The following is an 18646-nucleotide window of genomic DNA, read 5'->3' as shown; positions in this document are numbered from 1 at the left end:
AATATGTGGACTCGTGTGCACCCCCTCAAAAGAGTTGCTTGCAGTCGTAGTTCAGGATAGCCACCGAGTCAAAGCTGGCTTGCTGCAGTTAAACTCCACCACTCCCTTTGTTGATACCGATGCATATGTAGATAGTTCTGATGTAAGTCTTGCTGGGTACATTTGTACTCACGTTTGCTTATTTTATGTTCTGCAGAGAGATGTCAGTCTCGCTAGTAGTTCCGTGTGGACTTCGACGTTTAGCTTGATACCTCAGCTACGATCTTGTGCCCTCGGCAGGATCTAGTAAATAGTCAGGCTTCTCAGCCTTTTTCATTTGTAGATGTCTGTACTCAGACATGTTAAGCTTCCGCATGTGCTTGACTTGTATGCGCTGAATGTTGGGTCATGAGACCCATGTTTGTAATATCTGGCTCTTCGGAGCCTAATGAATAAATACTCTGAGTCGTAGAGTCTTGTTGTGATGCCATGTTGTATTTGCACATATCGAGCATATTGTGTGTATGATTGAAATGCTTGGTATGTGTGGGATTCGACAATCTAGTTGTCTATCCTTAGCAGCCTCTCTTATGGGGAAATGTAGTCTAGTGCCTCCTTGAGCCATAGTAGTCCGCTACAGCCCGGTTCACCGGAGTCCTGCTAGCCCAGCACTACTGCTCTGGACACTTGACTGGCCGGCATGTGTTTCATATCGTTCCTGTGTCTGTCCCCTCGGGGAAATGTCACGCGGTGACATCCGGAGTCCTGCCTAGCCTGCTACAGCCCGGGTTCCCGGAGTCCTGTTAGCCCAGTGCTACAACCCGGATTCTCACGCTGCTGACCGACACGTTCGATGTTGATTCACGTATGCCTGTCCCCATACGTTAGTGCCGCTTTGGGTTCACGACTAGCCATGTCGGCCCGGGTTCTCTGTCATATGGATGCTAGCGACATTGTCATATACGCGAGCCAAAAGGCGCAAACGGTCCCGGGCCATGGTAAGGCGACACCCGTGGGAGTACCGTGCGTGAGGCCGCAAAGTGATATGAGGTGTTACAGGCTAGATCGGTGTGACTTGGAATCGGGGTCCCGACAGAAGACTTATCTGAATCTGCAGCCTCCGGCAGTCTTGGCTTGCCGTGGTTGGATTCTTGTATCTGCAGCCCCCGGCAACCTTGGCTTGCCGAGGCAGGAGCGCCGGCTCGTTCTCTTTCTTCCAAACAGCTCAGTAGAAACGTCCATGGACCCTGCGAACCAAAGAGGACGGAAAGGAACAAGGAAACGCAAACTCGACCTCTATGCTAGGGGTTAGTCGCCGCTAAGCACTATCAACCCTAACCGAGGGAGAGACTTAACCTAGCATGCATGCTATGACTTAGGGCGCCAGCGCTTCATTTATTTATGCTCAGGGTCTGCGCGTGACTTTGTACAGAGGGTTACATGCCTCGCCGGCAAGGCTTTTACAAAAGGTGGCTTGCCGGGGGGCCCGGCAGCCGCGCCTTATGGGTAAAACTTACAAAGATGCTCGATGTTCCAGGAGTTGCTCACTGGAATGGCATCTTCGGTCTCCAGGCGGACTGCGCCGGGCTTGGTGACTCGTATTACCTGATAAGGGCCTTCCCACTTCAGCGTGAACTTGTTGGCATTCTTGGCCGACTGAACGCGCCGAAGAACAAGGTCGCCTTCCTCAAGGCTTCGGGCGTGAACCTTGCAGCTGTGGTAGCGGCACAAGGCTTGCTGGTAGCGTGCTGCTCCCACAGCTGCCCGAAGATGATCTTCCTCGAGGAGCGTCGCGTCATCTTGCCGCAATCGCTCTTGCTCAAGCTCATCATAAGCGAGCACTCGGGGTGACCTGTATGTGAGTTCCGTGGGGAGAACTGCTTCTGCCCCGTATATCAGGGCAAAGGGTGTCTGGCCGGTGGCTCGATTTGGCGTCGTTCTGATCGACCAAAGAACCGCCGGCAACTTATCAATCCAGCGCCTTCCGCTCTTGTGCAGCCTATCAAAAGTCCTCGTCCTCAGGCCACGCAGTACTTTAGGATTTGCCCTCTCCGCTTGGCCGTTGCTCCGTGGGTGTGCCACGGAAGCAAAACAGACCTTGCTGCCGAGGTCTTCAGTGTATTGCATGAAGGTGTGGCTTGTGAACTGCGTGCTGTTATCGGTGATGACTCTGTTTGGCACACCAAAGCGGCAAACTAGCCCCTTGAAGAATTTGACGGCTGGCTGCGCCGTCACCTTCCTCACTGCTTCCACCTCCGGCCACTTTGTGAACTTGTCGATTGCAACGTACAAGTACTCAAATCCCCCGACAGCACGGGGAAAGGGGCCCAATATGTCGAGCCCCCAAACCGAGAATGGCCAGGAGAGAGGGATTGTCTGCAGGGCTTGAGCTAGCTGATGAAGCTTCTTTGGATGGAATTGGCACGCTTCACACTTGGTAATTAGTGCCGTCGCATCCTGGAGGGCAATGGGCCAGAAGAAACCTTGCCGGAAAGCCTTGCCGGTAAGGGCCCTCGACCCTATGTGGGAGCCACATATGCCTCCATGTATCTCTACCAACAGCTCCACTCCTTCCTCCCGGGGAATGCACTTCAATATCACTCCATTTGGTCTTTTTCTGTACAGAACGTTGTCAACGAACTGGTACAGGGCCGACCGGCGAGCTACTTTCTCTGCTTCTTCCTGCTCCTCGGGAAGCTCCCCTGTTTAGAGGAACCGGACGGTATGCTGTACCCATGCCGGAGCCTGTGGCTCGACGGCAAGGACCAAAGGCATTTCCTCTGCCATGGGAACGGTTGCCTCCACGGCAAGGGCTTGGCGCCCCGCCGGAGTCGGTTGCCTCACGGCAGACTCGGCGTCCACGGCAACATCTTCGCCAGCGGCCCCGGGGGGCTCGGTGGGGAAGTACTTGCCGGGACCTGACTTCCTCCGCTTGTTCTGCTCTGTTGATGGTTCGACGGATGGTTGTGTTACCCAAAGCACAAAAGTACCTGGTTCCACATGTAGCTTGAGGGCAGCGCGCTTCGACAGTGTCACATCCCTAGCTTCTGACATTGCACTAGGCTAACTTCATGTGTGCATCATGTTTAAACTTTGAAAGAAACTTGAAATGGGGATTGCCTAAACCCTAGCATTAAAGGAATTCACTAGGTTCAACCAAAATATTTCCAGTAAATCCAAATGGCTTTCAAAAATGTTCATCATTCTTGGAAAAGGCTGGAAACAGTAACCAGAGGTGATGCACATTTTTCCATGACATATTTGGGCTCTGGATTAAATCATACTCTATTTGCATTTGGGCATTTAAATGCTATTAAATATTTTAAATGCTCAAATAATCATAAACTAAAATGTTTACTGTAGGATATATTCCCAACAGTGATCATGAGCAGTTTCATGATTTTTGGAAATGCCCTGGCATTTTTAATAAAGCCAAACACAATTACAGAAAATAGAAAACAGAAACAATTAAAGAGAAGAGAGACAGAGGAATTACCTGGCGCTTACCTGCCGCCCAAGTGGCCAGCCCAGCCCACCAGTGCCCCCCCTTGTCATCTTCCTCCTCTGCCAGAAGGACTGGGCGTGTGCTCGCCGCACGCGCGCGCCACCTTCACCCTGCCTGGCTGCCCCCTTGTTGCCCTGGGCGCCTCCCGCGACGCCACGCACACCCCTGACCCTCTCACTCTCTCTGGACCCCTCCTCCTCCTCTGCCCCCTTCCTCTCACCCAAGCCGAGCGCAGCCGTCGCCGCCGACGAGCACCACCGTAGCCACAGCCTCCCCCTCGACCTCTCTCCGTGCTCTGAAAGACCGCCACGACAACCTCTTCCTCCTCGATGACTCACGCAAGCCCGGACGCCCTGTAGAGCGGCCTTCAACGCCGTCTTCTTCCTCGATGCCGTGGATCGCCGTCGTCGATTTCGTCGCGTACAGGACCTCCCCGAGCACTCTGAGCGTCTCTGCGAGATCAACGTGAGCCCCCGCATCATCTCCCGCTGTTTTCCCTCTCGTTTTCATCCTCTAGCCGTGGCCCCCTTCGACCGAGCGCCGCCGTCCGCCATGGCCGATGCTTTGCTTGATGCCGAGCTCGTTCCGCCTTGCACCGCGCCCATCGTGCTTCGGGTGTAACACTGATGATGGCCCGCCGCTCCGTTGGGTCGCTAGCAACTCGCAGCCCCGTGGCCGAGCCCACCGCAACACGGCCGCCGCCCCGCTCGTCGCTGCCGTCGCTAGACCCCACGCCGGCGGCTGCAACGACCACCACTGGACGCGCCACACTGTGGGTGTCCCAGCGAACCCACCCGCACGACCAGCCGTTGCTGGAAACGGCCGGCCGGCGATCGCCGCCGTGCACTGCTTAGCGTCGGCGATTAGTCGCCGGTTAACCCGTCATTAGCTGCCTAACCATCTAGGTAACCACCCCCTGACCCACTGACAGTCGGGCCCCACCAGCTTAGTTAAGCAACTAACCAAATTAGTTAGACTTAACTTAACCCAACGGGACCCACGCGTCAGCTTTGACCAAGCTGACGTGGCCGTTGACTGGGCCCATATGTCAGGGACACTAACCAGCCCCAGCCACTGACCAGTGGACCCCACTGGTCAGGTTTGACCTGGATCCGCCTAGTTGACCTGCTGACATCACAATGATGCAGTGATGACACAGTTAATAATTTTCTGGATTTAAATAATTCAGAAAATTCCAGAAAATTCTATAAACTTCTAAAAATCATAGAAAATAATCTATAGCTCATAATGAAAAGATTTATATATGAAAAATGATCAAAAAAATCCAATCTATCCATCTGTACTGGTTTGATGCATGTTAGAGAAACCTAACCATGCCGTTTAGATGAAACAAGATAATGCACTTATATGACTCTATAAAATGGGTTTGCATTTGAATCTTTGGTTCAAATGGACTCATCTCAATCTGTTCTAGCTTGCATTAGCCCAAAACACATTCATATTGCCATGTCATGATCATGCATCATATTGTGCATTGCATTGATTGTATTTCTTTTCTGTTGCCGGTAATTGTCCCCTCTCGTTAGACGTTGTTCCGACGCTGTGATCATTGACACTGATGAAGACTCAATGCTATCTTCAGAAGTGCCAGGCAAGCAAAAACCCCTTGTTCATTCCGATACAATCCCACTCTCTCGCTCCTGCTCTCTTTTACTGCATTAGGACAACAACGTTTCATCTGTTACTTGCTGCGGTAGTTGAACCCCTTTCCTCTGCATGACCTGTCATTGTCACAGTAAATAGATGAAACCCACTAGCATGAGTAGGAGTTGTTTGAGCCCTGATGTGCCTACTCATTCATGCTTGTTTGTCATGCCTGCTATTGCTTAGAGTTGTGTCAGGTCTGATTCATCGGGAATGAATTGGAAAGTTGTGAACATGTCCTACTGTGTGAGAGCTAAGTGTGTGAACACGATTTGGTAAAGGTAGCGGTGAGAGGCCATGTAGGAGTACATGGTGGGTTGTCTCATTGAAGCCGTCCTCAGGAACTGAGTTCTGTGTTTGTGATCCATGAACAGTTACTACCACACATTGGGTTCCGGTAACTCGACCCCTCTCGGCTTATTAACCGCCTCGATCTCTGACCAGGAGTTGCAACTAGTTTCTGGTGTTTGTAGGTTGTGTTAGTAGTCTACCAAGTGGTACCCGGTACAGGTGGGCTTGGGACAGACTAGGCACCATGGCACGGTGTACCAAGCGTAGATCCATCCGTCGAGGTGGGCTTGGGAACCCTGCAAACATCGTTTGGGGCCGTGAGCGACACCCCGGCCGGATCTCCTTGTAGATGGAACCCGAATAGGCGATAAACCTGGACGAGAGACTTGTGTGGTTAGTCAGGTCGTGGCCGACTCCCTCGCCAGGCTTCCGGTTGAAGGTTGCCGAGGTACACGACGTGTACATGGTGGTAAGTGGCGAGAGCGTGTGTGAAGAAGTACACCCCTGCAGGGTTAATATGATCTATTCGAATAGCCGTGTCCGCGGTAAAGGACTTCTGGCTTGCCTATAACAGTTCATAGACAAGTGAAAGTGGATACTCTAAAATGAGCAAGATAAGCGTGAGTGCTATGGATGGCGTTCTCGTAGGGAGATGGGAGCGGATCCATAGTGGTGTATTGATATGGTGATTATGTGGACTCGTGTGCGCCACCTCAAAAGGGTTGCTTGCAGTCGTAGTTCAGGTTAGCCACTGAGTCAAAGCTGGCTTGCTGCAGTTAAACTCCACCACCCCTTTTGTTGATACCGATGCAGATGTAGATAGTTCTGATGTAAGTCTTGCTGGGTACATTTGTACTCATGTTTGCCTATTTTATGTTTTGCAGAGAGACGTCAGTCTCGCTAGTAGTTCCATGTGGACTTCAACGTTTAGCTTGTTACCTCAGCTACGATCTTGTGCCCTCGGCAGGGTCTTGTAGATAGTCAGGCTTCTCAGCCTTTTTCATTTATAGATGTCTGTACTCAGACATGTTAAGCTTCCGCATGTGCTTTGAATTGTATGCTCTGAATGTTGGGTCATGAGACCCATGTTTGTAATATCTCGCTCTTCGGAGCCTAATGAATAAATACTCTGAGTCGTAGAGTCTTGTTGTGATGCCATGTTGTATTTGCACATATCGAGCATATTGTGTGTATGATTGAAATGCTTGCTATGTGTGGGATCCGACAACCTAGTTGTTTATCCTTGGTAGCCTCTCTTATGGGGAAATGTAGTCTTGTGCTTCCATGAGCCATAGTAGTCCGCTACAGCCCGGTTCACCGAAGTCCTGCTAGCCCAGCAATACTGCTCCGGAACACTTGACTGGCCGGCATGTGATTCACTTCGTTCCTGTGTCTGTCCCTTCGGGGAAATGTCACGCGGTGACATCCGGAGTCCTGTTAGCCCAGTGCTACAGCCCGGATTCGCACGCTGCTGACCGACATGCTCAATGTTGATTCATGTATGCCTATCCCCGTAAGTTAGTGCCACTTTGGGTTCACGACTAGTCATGTCGGCTCGGGTTCTCTGTCATATGGATGCTAGCGACACTATCATATACGTGAGCCAAAAGACGCAAACGGTCCCGGGCCATGGTAAGGCGACACCCGTGGGAATACCGTGCGTGAGGCCGCAAAGTGATATGAGGTGTTACCGGCTAGATCGATGTGACTTGGAATCGGGGTCCTGACAGACAGGTAGTCGGCGACGTCATTCTCCACTCGGGGGACATGCTCTGCCTGTATACCGTCAAATCGCTCCTGCAGTTTCCTCACTTCATCCACGTAGGCTTCCATCAATGAGCTTTGATAATCCTTGTTGATCTGCCAGACGACAAGCTGTGAATCGCCCCTGACGATGAGCTTTTTGACCCCCGAGGTCTGCCGCGATCCTGAGACCGGCAAGCAATCCCTCGTACTCAGTGGTGTTGTTTGTTGACATCTTCCTAGGAAAGTGCATCTGGATCACGTACTTGAGGTGCTCTCCGGTGGGTGCGACGAGAAGCACACCAGCACCGGCGCCTTTCAGCGAAAAAGCCCCGTCAAAGTACATAATCCAGTTGCGACTCGTTTCCTTGCCAGGGAGAGTGGTCTCCTGGATCTCTTCGTCAGGCGTCGAGGTCCATTCGGCAATGAACTCCGCCAAGACTCTGCTCTGAATCATCGAGGTGCTTTGGAATTTCAAACCAAAACTCGATAGCTCCAGGGCCCATTCCACAATCCTCCCCATTGCATCTGGGTTATGTAGTATCCGTTGCAGCGGGAGGCGGGTGACGACGGTGATCTTGTGTGCTTGGAAGTAATGACGCAGCTTCCTCGAGGCCATAAGGAGGCCGAAGAGCAATTTCTGCACACCGGAGTACCTTGACCTAGCCCCCTGCAAGAGGGAGCTGACGAAGTAAACTGGGTGCTGCACCATCTTCTCCTTCTGCACCACTTCACCCGGTTGTGTGGGTCATTACGCACTGGCGTCAGGTCTTGCCGGGACCAAGCCCTGCCGGGGAGAGTTCTGGCTCGCCAGCCGTCAACTCCGCCGTTGCTGCTGCCTCTTCATCGTCCTCCCTCTACGCCACCAGTGCAGCGCTAACCACTTGATTCGTTGTCGCTAGATACAGCAGCAACGGTTCTTGTGGTTTGGGCGCAACCAGCACTAGGGTGGAGGAGAGGTATTTCTTCAAATCCTGTAGTGCTATTTCGGCTTCCGGGGTCCACTCCATTGGGCCCGCCTTCTTCAAGATCTTGAAGAAAGGAAGGCCACGCTCAGCGGACTTGGAGATGAAGATGCTCATGGCAGCAACGCAGCCAGTGAGCCGGCGCACATCCTTGATCCGCTTAGCTTCCTCAATCTGCTCGATGGCCTTGATCTTGTCCGGGTTCGCCTCAATCCCGCGCTGCGACACAAAGAACCCGAGAAGCTTGCCAGACGGGACACCGAAGACACACTTCTTCGGGTTCAGCTTGAGGTTGATCTTGCGCAGGTTTGCAAACGTTTCCTCCAGATCTTGCCCAAGTGTTGCCTTGTCCTTGGTTTTGACCACTATGTCATCCATATAAGCTTCCATATTTCTATGTAGCTTGTCGGCGTTCTAGGAATGGGGGTCCCCAGACTTGCCTGCCTGCGGCCCATAGCATGGCCAGGCAGCGGGCCGTACGACCCATATTCGTCAACAAGGCACCCGAGACCCTCGTGAGGGTCCAAGCTTCGCGAGGCGGACGACGCATGACCTCCTCGGGAGTGGCTTAGCCAGGCAGGCTTACGAGGAGCGGAGATATCAAGGCAAGGCAAACCTCATGAGGCTCTCGTGACGTGAGCCATGACGAACGGTACCAGGCGGGCGCCAGTGCGCACAGCGTCCTTATTTCCTCTTTGGTGCTAAGGAGGCCAGCGCAGGAGAAGAGTACCGAGGCATCAGGAAAAGGTTGCCATATTGGTGCAATGAGACCAAGACCAGGAGGATGGCAAGGCGGAGGTCATCGTGGAGCCCAAGATGGCGTTACGCCAGAGCTTTTCGCAGGCGAAGACCGCTTTTGTCAGGATAGCTTGTACTAGCTGTCGCCCTTCAAATTTGCCCGCCGTTGGTTGCTCCCTTCCCGCTCGATATTTGGGAAGAGGACCAGGGCCTATATAAGTAGAGCTAGCCACCACAGTAGAGGCATCGAATCCTCACACCACAAGTTCACAAGCACAAGAACACCTCAACCTCAGGAGGCTGTTCTTCCCTTGTACTGTTCATCATCAGCCCGAGAGGCAATCCACCACCACCACACTGGAGTAGGGTATTACACCACAACGGTGGCCCGAACCAGTATAAAGCTCGTGTCTTCCTGTGTTGCAAGTTCGTTGAGTTCATCCGCGAGATCGTAGCGAGCTAGCGCGTAGATCGATAGGAGAGAGAGACTTCGCGCGCACCCCAGTGTTCGAACCTTAAGGGTTTGCCGGAACCCCACATCCGACATTTGGCGCGCCAGGTAGGGGTGCGCCGGAGCTCCTCTCCACCAACCTGCGCCCTGTGCCGCCGTGTTTTGCTCCCATGGCAGGTGCGCCGCCACCCGCCTCTGCGACCGACACCAGCGGTAGGGAGTCTGGGTACCGAGCCCTGGCCCCCGCCCTGCGGCGAGTGCAGTGGCCAGCCAAGTTTAGGCCGGAGATGCCACCGCGTTACGACGGCACGGCAGACCCGGCGCCGTTCCTGCAGGCGTATGAGGAGGCCGTCCTCGATGCCAGAGGCGACGACAAGATAATGGCCAACTGATTCCGCATGGCCCTCGCCAGCGAGCCACGCGCCTGGCTGCTCAACATCCCGGGGTTCACGGTGGCGTCCTGGGAGGAACTCCGCAACCTCTTCATAGCACGCTACGCGGTACCGGCTCACCACGCAGTCGCAGCGCTGCTGGGTGGCTCTCAAGCACCGCCTTCAGATCGCCACGTCAAGCCTTTCTTCCGTCAGATTGGGGCAGCCTCCAAGCGCCCGGGGGCTCCGCCGGGTTGGGCTGCGCCGGAGGCCGACCTCACCTTCGACTCAGAAGACCATCCCGGCTTCACCGCCGGCTCTGGCGTGCTCCCAATGCTCTGCACGCCTACCATCTACAACGTGGCCGTCACCAAGACCATCATCGACGGCGGTCCCAACCTCAACTTGCTCTAGAAGCCTTCAGCCTCCTTCACGTGCTGCCCGAGCGGCTCAACCCCAGCAAGCCTTTTCCAGGAGTGGGTGGTGGAGCTGCCCACTCCCTGGGGCAGATCCGCCTCCCTGTCACCTTCGGCACGCGCGACAACTACCGCACTGAGCTAGTGGATTTCGACATCGCCCGCATCGGTCTCCCGTACAATGCCATACTCGGGTACCTGGCTCTCGCTCAGTTCATGGCAGCGACTCACCCGGCCTACAACCTCATGAAGATGCCAGGGAGCAAGGGCGTCCTCACCATCAAGGGGGACACTAAGGAGGCCGTGACGGCACTCAGGCTCGCCTTCAAACCCGCGGCAGCAGCGCAGCCAGCCGGCGCCAGTACGCCCGAGGCCAAGGAGACCGCGCCCGCCAAGAAAAGCAGTTGTTCAGCCAAGACAAGGCGGAGACCAAGTAGGTGCCGGTTGACGAGGACGGGTCTTCGGGAGCCACCTTTACCATAGGAACCAGCCTTGACCCGGCACAAGAAGAAGCTTTGGTGAGGTTTTTGCGCGCAAACAAGGAGATATTCACGTAGGAGCCCAATCAGCTGGTAGGGGTCCCGAGAGAGGTGATCCAGCATCACCTAAGGGTGTGCCCCAACATGCGCCCCGTGAAGCAGCGGGCAAGACGGCAGTCCACTGAGAAGCAGGCCTTCATCGTCCAAGAGATGCGCAAGCTGGAGGCGGCTGGTACCATTCGAGAATTTCGATACCCTGATTGGTTGGCGAACCCTGTCGTAGTACCGAAGAAAGGCGCGAAGGAACGGATGTGCGTCGACTTCACTAACCTTAACAAAGGTTGCTCCCAAGATCCGTTCACCCTTCCGCGCATCGATCAAATCATCGACTCCACCGCCGAGTGCGACTTGCTATGTTTCCTGGATGCGTTCTCTGGATACCACCAAATCAAGATGGCGGTGGAGGATGTGGAGAAGACGGCCTTCCTGACACCATGCGGGGTGTATTGCTACACCTGCATGCCCTTCGGCCTGCGCAACGCGGGCACGAACTTTCAGCGGCTGATGCACATCGCCTTGGGGCGGCAGCTCGGCAGGAACGCAGAGGCCTACGTTGATGAGATAGTGGTCAAATCTCGCAAGGCGAGGACATTGATTCAATACTTGGAAGAGACCTTTGAGAGCTTGCGCCGGGTGAACTTGAGGCTTAACCCGGAGAAGTGCGTGTTTGGCGTCCCCTCTGGCAAGCTACTAGGGTTCCTCGTATCCCACAGAGGGATCGAGGCGAACCCGGAGAAGATCAAGGTCATCGAAGACATGAGCCCACCACAGACCCTCAAGGAGATGCAAAAGCTAGCAGGGCGGGTGACCGCGTTAGGGCGTTTCATCTCCAAGCTAGGCGAGCGTGCCTTACCCTTCTTTAAGCTCATGAAGAAGAAGGGCCCCTTCGAGTGGACCCCGGTGGCCGACCGGGCCTTCCATGTGACACACCACAATTTTGACCTTGATTTATTGATTTAAAATTTTGCCAGGAAATAAAACTTTTCCCATTTGTCTTGATTCACCCTCTTGACTTGTGTGGATTTTTACCTCAAGTGGAAACTTTCCAAAAGGATTGTTGAATTTGTATACTCTCTATAATAAAACAATTCTTTATCAGTGGATTTAAATTGCAAGATTTGTTTTTCTCAGAGCTTTCTTCTTTTAAAATGATTTCTTTTGGATTTGGAGCCTGTTTTGCACTGTAACCATTTGATAAATGCTTTTAAAATTCCCACCAAAATTTGGGGATGTCATGTGATGTTTCCACATCACTTTTATGCAAAAATAACTTTTGGCCATTGGAGATTTTGAGCTCTACACCAACTTTTCCAATCTGGTCCAGTAGGCATTTTTGCACTGCCACCTATTTAAAAATTTCTTTAAAAATTATTCCAAGTGTTTGGAGATATCAGTAGATGCATACAATTCAACTTCATGCAAAAACCCAGTGATGTTCTTTGAAAAATTTGAGTAAAACAACCTCTTTTTCATTCTGGTCCAGTTTGGTGTTTTGAACTGCAACCCTATTTTATTTTACTCTGGTGCCCATGACCCTTTTTCCTACTTGTAGCCCTCCCTTCAAAACCCTTAAGTCCAGGAGAGTGGACTCATTGGAGGTTTTTAAGTGCATGCAATAAACCCTTTTTCTTTCTGTCCAAAACTGGAGTTTTGCAAAACTTGCACTAACAAGTTTCTGGTTTTGCCCATATGATCTTGCCTTCATCTTCCACACCTAAAGAGACCCTGATCTGGAGAATTTGGCCACTCCAAGAGTTGCCTAAGTACACTTGGCATTCTGTCGAACACTTGGTGTGCACAGTCAGTTTTGGGCATGTTTCCTAGTTTGCACTGTGATCTTGCTCCAATGACCCAGCAACCATGTCCACTGAACTCCTAGCTATCTCTATCCTAGTCCTGTTAATTGCCAGCCCCACCCTCCCGCTCTAGACTGCCCTGGCATTTCGTCGAGCAGGTTCCGTGCGTGCTCTGGGCGCGCCCAGAGCGCACATTTTGCACGCGTGCGCACTGAGCCGCCGCGCCGCACAGCCGCACTCGACGCGACCCGTCCCTGGCACCTGCTCACCTGCTGAGCAGCGCACCAGCCTCGCCCACTCCCCACGCCACCCCTGGCGCCCTACAGCGCCGCTGGCAGAGCGTTTGGCGGCACGCCGGCGTCGGCAGCGAGCCTCTGCCATGGTCGGCGCCGCCCAAACCACACCAACGCGCCAGCTGCCCCCGTGAACAGCTCGGTCTTATCCCAAAGCTCGTCGGCACGCGCTCGTCGCCGCCACGTCGCCCTGCAGCTACAGCACGGCTGTCGCCGGCGATCTTATCCTCAGCCGCCGCGGTCCAGCCTCGAGCGACTATGTAAAGGGTCCCCGACCTCGTTCAAGACCCCAGGCGACCTCAGACTTTCCTCCTAGCGCTCCCCAAGCAGTGGATCAACCCGAAGTGGCCATCTTCCTCGTCTCCGGCCAGTGCGGCCGCCGCCAAGCTCCGGTGCGATACGTCGCAGCCAGCCACTCCCCCGCCCAACCAACGCCACCAATAGCTTCCCCTTGTCCTTGCGGAGCCGCCCAACGCCTCAACCTCGATCGGAGACCACCGGAGCCCAAAACTCACTCCACTCCCGTAGCCCTCTCCGCCGCGGAGCTCGCCGCCGGTGACTTACTCCGCCCCCGCCTGCCCAACGACCACCAAGAGGACCGCCCCAGTCTGGCCGTTCCATCCCCGCCCTCAGATGCCCTCGAGGAGCCCCCGTTCGTCGCCGGCGATCGCCGGAGTCCCGCTCCCGTCGGGCAGAGAAGAGGAGGGAGAGGGAAGAACGGTCAAACCTGACCAGTGGGCCATCTGGACCCACTGTCAGTGACCCGCGCGCCGTCTCCTCTGTTTAAGTGAAAGCGTATAACCACGGAGTACGTCTCCCCTACCCCGAAAGCGTATTCCCCTCGAAGCGTTTTCCTTTTTCTGGTTTTGTTAAAAACAGAAGTTTGACTGATCTTTGACTGGCTATAACTTTTAAAATAAAACTCCAAATGAGTTGATTCTTTTTCCTACCTCTCTCAAATTCCATCTAGTTTATTTTAAGATTTATTTCAAAAATATTGGAGACAACTTTTTGTACTGTGTTTGAAATATGTGTTGTTTGAATATTTCTCAAAATAGGATTTTGGAGAAGAGGGAAAGCTTCCAAAAAGCGCATCCCTTGCATACTCTTGAAGGCAAGCATTTCTGAACTCTGGCATAATATTTTTGTGTGGTGTTTTGATACGGTTACAACACCATTTGACTTGGATCATACATTATTTTTATGTGACGATAAATCATTCACGTGAGTGCATATTGGAGATGTTTCGCTGTTAGTAATGGATATGCTGGTGTTAGTGTTCATCCTCGTGAGCTTCTCATGCATACCGGAAGGAAGCCGGGAAAGTCGTGGTCTTGGGAAGACACGAGCTTGTCCCTAGTTCCTCGTTGAGACGAGTATGTCCGGTATGGCATGGTAAGGCTTGATGAGTGGTGAGTTTATCTATTGATGGTAGTATTGTTGGAGAATTCTTGGACCGCCTGAGTCGGTCGTAGGTCGAGCCTTGATCAGTAACTTCCCTATTTGTTGGTACTACCACTTGTCCCTGTTGCAGACGGGGTATGGTTCAGTAAGTTGTCAACCCCTTACCAAAGCACACACCGTACAGAGAGGCCATAGTGGAAGATACGGGAGGCCTCCGGTAGGCATGACACTTGGTCCGGGGGCATGGGTGTTTCCGGTTGGGACCGAGAGGGGGGCACCCCCTAGAACACGCGAATATAAATTTGATCCCATGCTACGTCAAGGTTGTAGCCTCCCCACTTAGAGTTTTGCTTGGCAAGTGTCGTGGGTGGTCCAGACACCGGTGAGTTAAGCTAGTGTGTGCAGGTCGGGCGTGTTTTCAATTAAAAGACCGTAGGCGGAATTAGTCCCGAGGGACTAAATAAATCCGTTACTCGTGGGTAAATAGTACACCCTCTGAAGAGGATATACCCTTTTGGATAGTCATGTTCATAGGTAAGGACCACAGTCTGAACTGGATCATAGTAACGATATTCGGATGGAGAACGATTTAACTAGAATCTAGTGACGGTTTTCGGATGGAGACACGGCTAACTAGATCATAGTAACGGCATTCGGATGGAGAACGAATTAGCTAGAACTCAGTGACGGTCTTCGGATGGAGAAACGGCTAGACTAGATTTTGTTTATGACCTGTGACATCTGAGGATAATGTTTTATTATTATTTTGGACTAACCATTTACTTTATGTATTTTTTGAGTATCCCTGGGATGGTTCTACCTCCTGGATATTCACTGTGATTTATCTTTTATAAGCCCTTTATGTGGTGTCGCTCAGACGCCCGACTGTGGCATGTTTGATATTTATTTATCTTTTATAAGCTCTTTATGTGGTGTCGCTCAGACGCCCGACTGTGGCATGTTGATATTTATTCATCATTTATAAGCCCTTTATGTGGTGTCGCTCAGACGCCCGACCGCGGCATGCTTGTTGTTTATTTATCCTTTATAAGCCCTTTATGTGGTGTCGCTCAGACGCCCGACTGCGGCATTGCCATTTTATTTGCAACCTTTCGAGGAGTCTTTTCAGACAGTCGCTCAGTGCATTCCATCTTCACTCCCGTATTGCATACTCATGTTTTTAACCGCACGCGTGCATCACAGATTTTTGTTTACTTCATGGCAGACTTATCATCATAAATGTTTCGGAGTATGATTATCTCTTGTTATATTATACCCGTGTTCTTAATGTTTGCGAGTACATTCAAACGTACTCACTGGCTTGTCCCTGGCTATTGTCTTGGCCAGATTTTCGCGCATGGAGATAAGCATCGCGGTGACAGCCTCGGAACCTACATATTGACGATAGCAGCCTCGCGAAGATAGGAGTTATCCTGGTCAGCTGTTCTTGTGGGAAATGGAGTCCCATAGACGCAGATGTACCAAACCGCTTCCGCCACCAACCACTAGAAACCAAATGTTGTACTCCTAGGCCACAATGGTCTTGTACTACATATTTTGTACCTTGCTTGGAATTCTTGTATCAAGTTGGTGCCTCATCAGCTAACAGTAATCCTGGGGCTGGTGAGCACAAAGGCCGTTTTCTGGGAAATTATATCCCGAAAATCCGGTCGTGACAGACTTGGTGTTAGAGCCAGGCTGACCATTGGCTAATCCTATCTTAGCCAGGTCAATAAACTTAGGTTAACCAAACCACCAGACCTTAGCCTAACCCCGGTCAAGCTTCCCGCGTAAGATAGCTCCACAGTGACCCGACGCCTTTCGGCGGACGGTGCCCAACCTATCAGCCTAGCCCGTCGATCACGCGCCAGTGACCGACACCCAACCCGTCTCTATCGCAAGCGTGCGGAGGAAGACTCCGTCCCCTTTCCCTATAAAAAGGGCACGCTAGCCTCAACACAGCACAGCACAACCTCTTTCCCCAAACCAAGCCACGATGCCTGGCCCCATTGTTCACAATGAGACCACAGCGACCAACCTTGGAGGTTTTGTGATCGTGCTCGCAAACCTCACCCGCCGTGCCTATGCATTAGAAGAGCCTCCTGAATATGTTGTGTACCAGGGACCCATGTACGGTGAGAGCCGTCAGTACTGGGCCACTGTGCACATCTACGGTAGGGGTCTGTCGCCAGAACGCCCCTACAGGTTCATTGGAAGGACAACTTCCTTTGAGCCACAAGCCATCCAGCTAGCGGCTCGAGAAGCCATAGTTCAACTCCGGCACTTGTCGCCTCGGGTTAACTGTCGCTCGTTCTACTACTACCCCAGTCGTGACGGGTATGGTAGGCCGCCCCAGGTTGCCAACGGAGATCATGAGACAGATCCTGCACTATTGCATCTGGTGCGCTATGTAGGCGCACTAGAGCAACTGTTCGATCAGGTCACCCTCGATCTGATCGCAGCTCGTGGAGAACTGGTTCACCGAGCCCCGGCGAGAAGAGAAGTGGAGCCCGACACCGACAACCCAGTCGTGCTATTCGGACACCCGGTCGATCCCTTGAGGTCTGCCCCAGCCATCAACCAGAGTACTTTGGTGTCACCAGAAGCGCTTCATCGCCTTTTGGGAACCCATTCCAACGGGATTGTGGCCAACAACCCCCGCGATGGTCATCACCACTACCCCGACCCTGCAGCCCCTCAACCTCAACCAGCAAATCCCGACGGCGAAACCCGTGGAGAAACCTCGGCACCCGCCAGGCCAGCCCACTTAGACATTAACGAAGTAGACTAAGTCGCTCGAGTTGTATCGAGCCTTAGTTTTCCTGCGCTTTGTAACGGTGTGGCCTGGTATCGCTTTTATTTAATGCTGTCTGCTTGAACGCTCCTATTTTTGGAGTAGTAACTATGCATGTGTACGTTAGCGTACAGTTGCATTTTCTTTAAATTTCGGGCGCAGCTAACTAGACCAACCCCGAGAGCACCCACAGTAATGCGTCACATTTATGTGATGCGTATATCTGTGGCTTTGACCCAAGTACAGGATCGACAACCAGTTACCCTTCACCCCGGTGGATAACCCAGCCCCGATGCTATATAAAGGCCACTTCGTGACCTTGCCGAGTACCCCTCACCATTGTGCGCAGCACTCACAGCCATTCCTTGCCATGCCGACCCCCAGTATTTATCTGAGAACCCCAGACGCAACCCCGGGTAGTTTTGTTAAATTATTGTGGGACTTTACCTGCAGTACCATGAGTGCCACCCGTCCACCCCAGTACGAGTTGCTCAAATCGAGGATCACCCCTTCCACCTCGAAATATTGGGCAATGGTGCACATCCCTCCTGCATACCCAAACCAAGACCCAACGGAAGTCTCCTTCGTGGGGAAATCCATGCCGACTCCGCATATGGCCATAGAAGCTGCTGCATACGAGGCGCTCGCTCGTCTTTGATTCGCGGTACCCTATGCCAGCGAACGAGGATACTATTATTTTCCGAGTCGTGCAGCACCCGGAGAAGTTGCATCTTTTCCCGGTGGACGAGTTGATAGAGATCCAGTACTGGCCAACCTTTCCCAGTACGTTATCGCTCAGGAGCGTTTAACTCAGCGGGTAATGGGTTATCTCCAGAGCCTCGCTGATTTAAATCCTCGGATCGCTATTGGCAGACCACTGAGGCCTGACCAGGAGAGGCGCATTCATCGACTAGTCAACCCGCTTCCCCCGATAGAAGAGGAGTGTGCCCCAGTACCAGAGGCGTTTTCTCAGGACCCTGTCCTTTTGCCGTTTTCTTTGTAAACGTCACCGCTGTATTTTTATCCCAGTATTTTATTTATGTGTTGTAGCATGTTCGTGGTTCCCAAATTTTGTGCGATGGATCCGATTCTCTTTAGTTCCAGTTATGTGAGCAGTTTTACTGCTGTTAGTTTTGTTTTAATTAATTTTTCCTCACAACATGTTTTGATGAAATTTCTTTCCCCGAGTCACTGCTGCGTATACCTTTTTCAGGACATAGATTTTTATTCGCGCAGCACCGTAACAGCAGACTCACAGCTACAACCACTCGACCTCGGGCACTATTACAAATCCTTGAGCACATTTTTGCGCCTAACTGATCACACACGAGGACACCACAGTCTCAGTGAGAGAGATTTGTGAGTGATCATTCAGGCACGAGTTGCCCCAGCACACCGACAGCAGTTAGCCCTCGATGCCGCGCCTAATCCACGTGATCGCCGCCGCCGCGAAGAGCTAACACTCGAGCGGCAGCATCACGACGATCATCCAGGATCATCGCGCACAGGAGCACGGAGAACCCCAGCAGCACCGCCAAACCTCCACACACCAGGACCACATACCAGTCCGGCATCGCCTCCGCCATTAGAGCCTCGTCTCGAGCTCCTGCTAGCAGCAATGGAGAAGAAGGAAGGAGAAGTAGAAGCGAGGCCAGGTGTGAGCAAGAAGAGAGGAGCACCGCGATCATTTTATAGC

Source organism: Triticum aestivum, chromosome 3D (genome assembly GCF_018294505.1).
Source record: "Triticum aestivum cultivar Chinese Spring chromosome 3D, IWGSC CS RefSeq v2.1, whole genome shotgun sequence".
NCBI lineage: Eukaryota > Viridiplantae > Streptophyta > Magnoliopsida > Poales > Poaceae > Triticum > Triticum aestivum.
The sequence above is the reverse complement of the archived record's forward strand: the minus strand, read 5'-3'. Positions refer to the sequence as shown.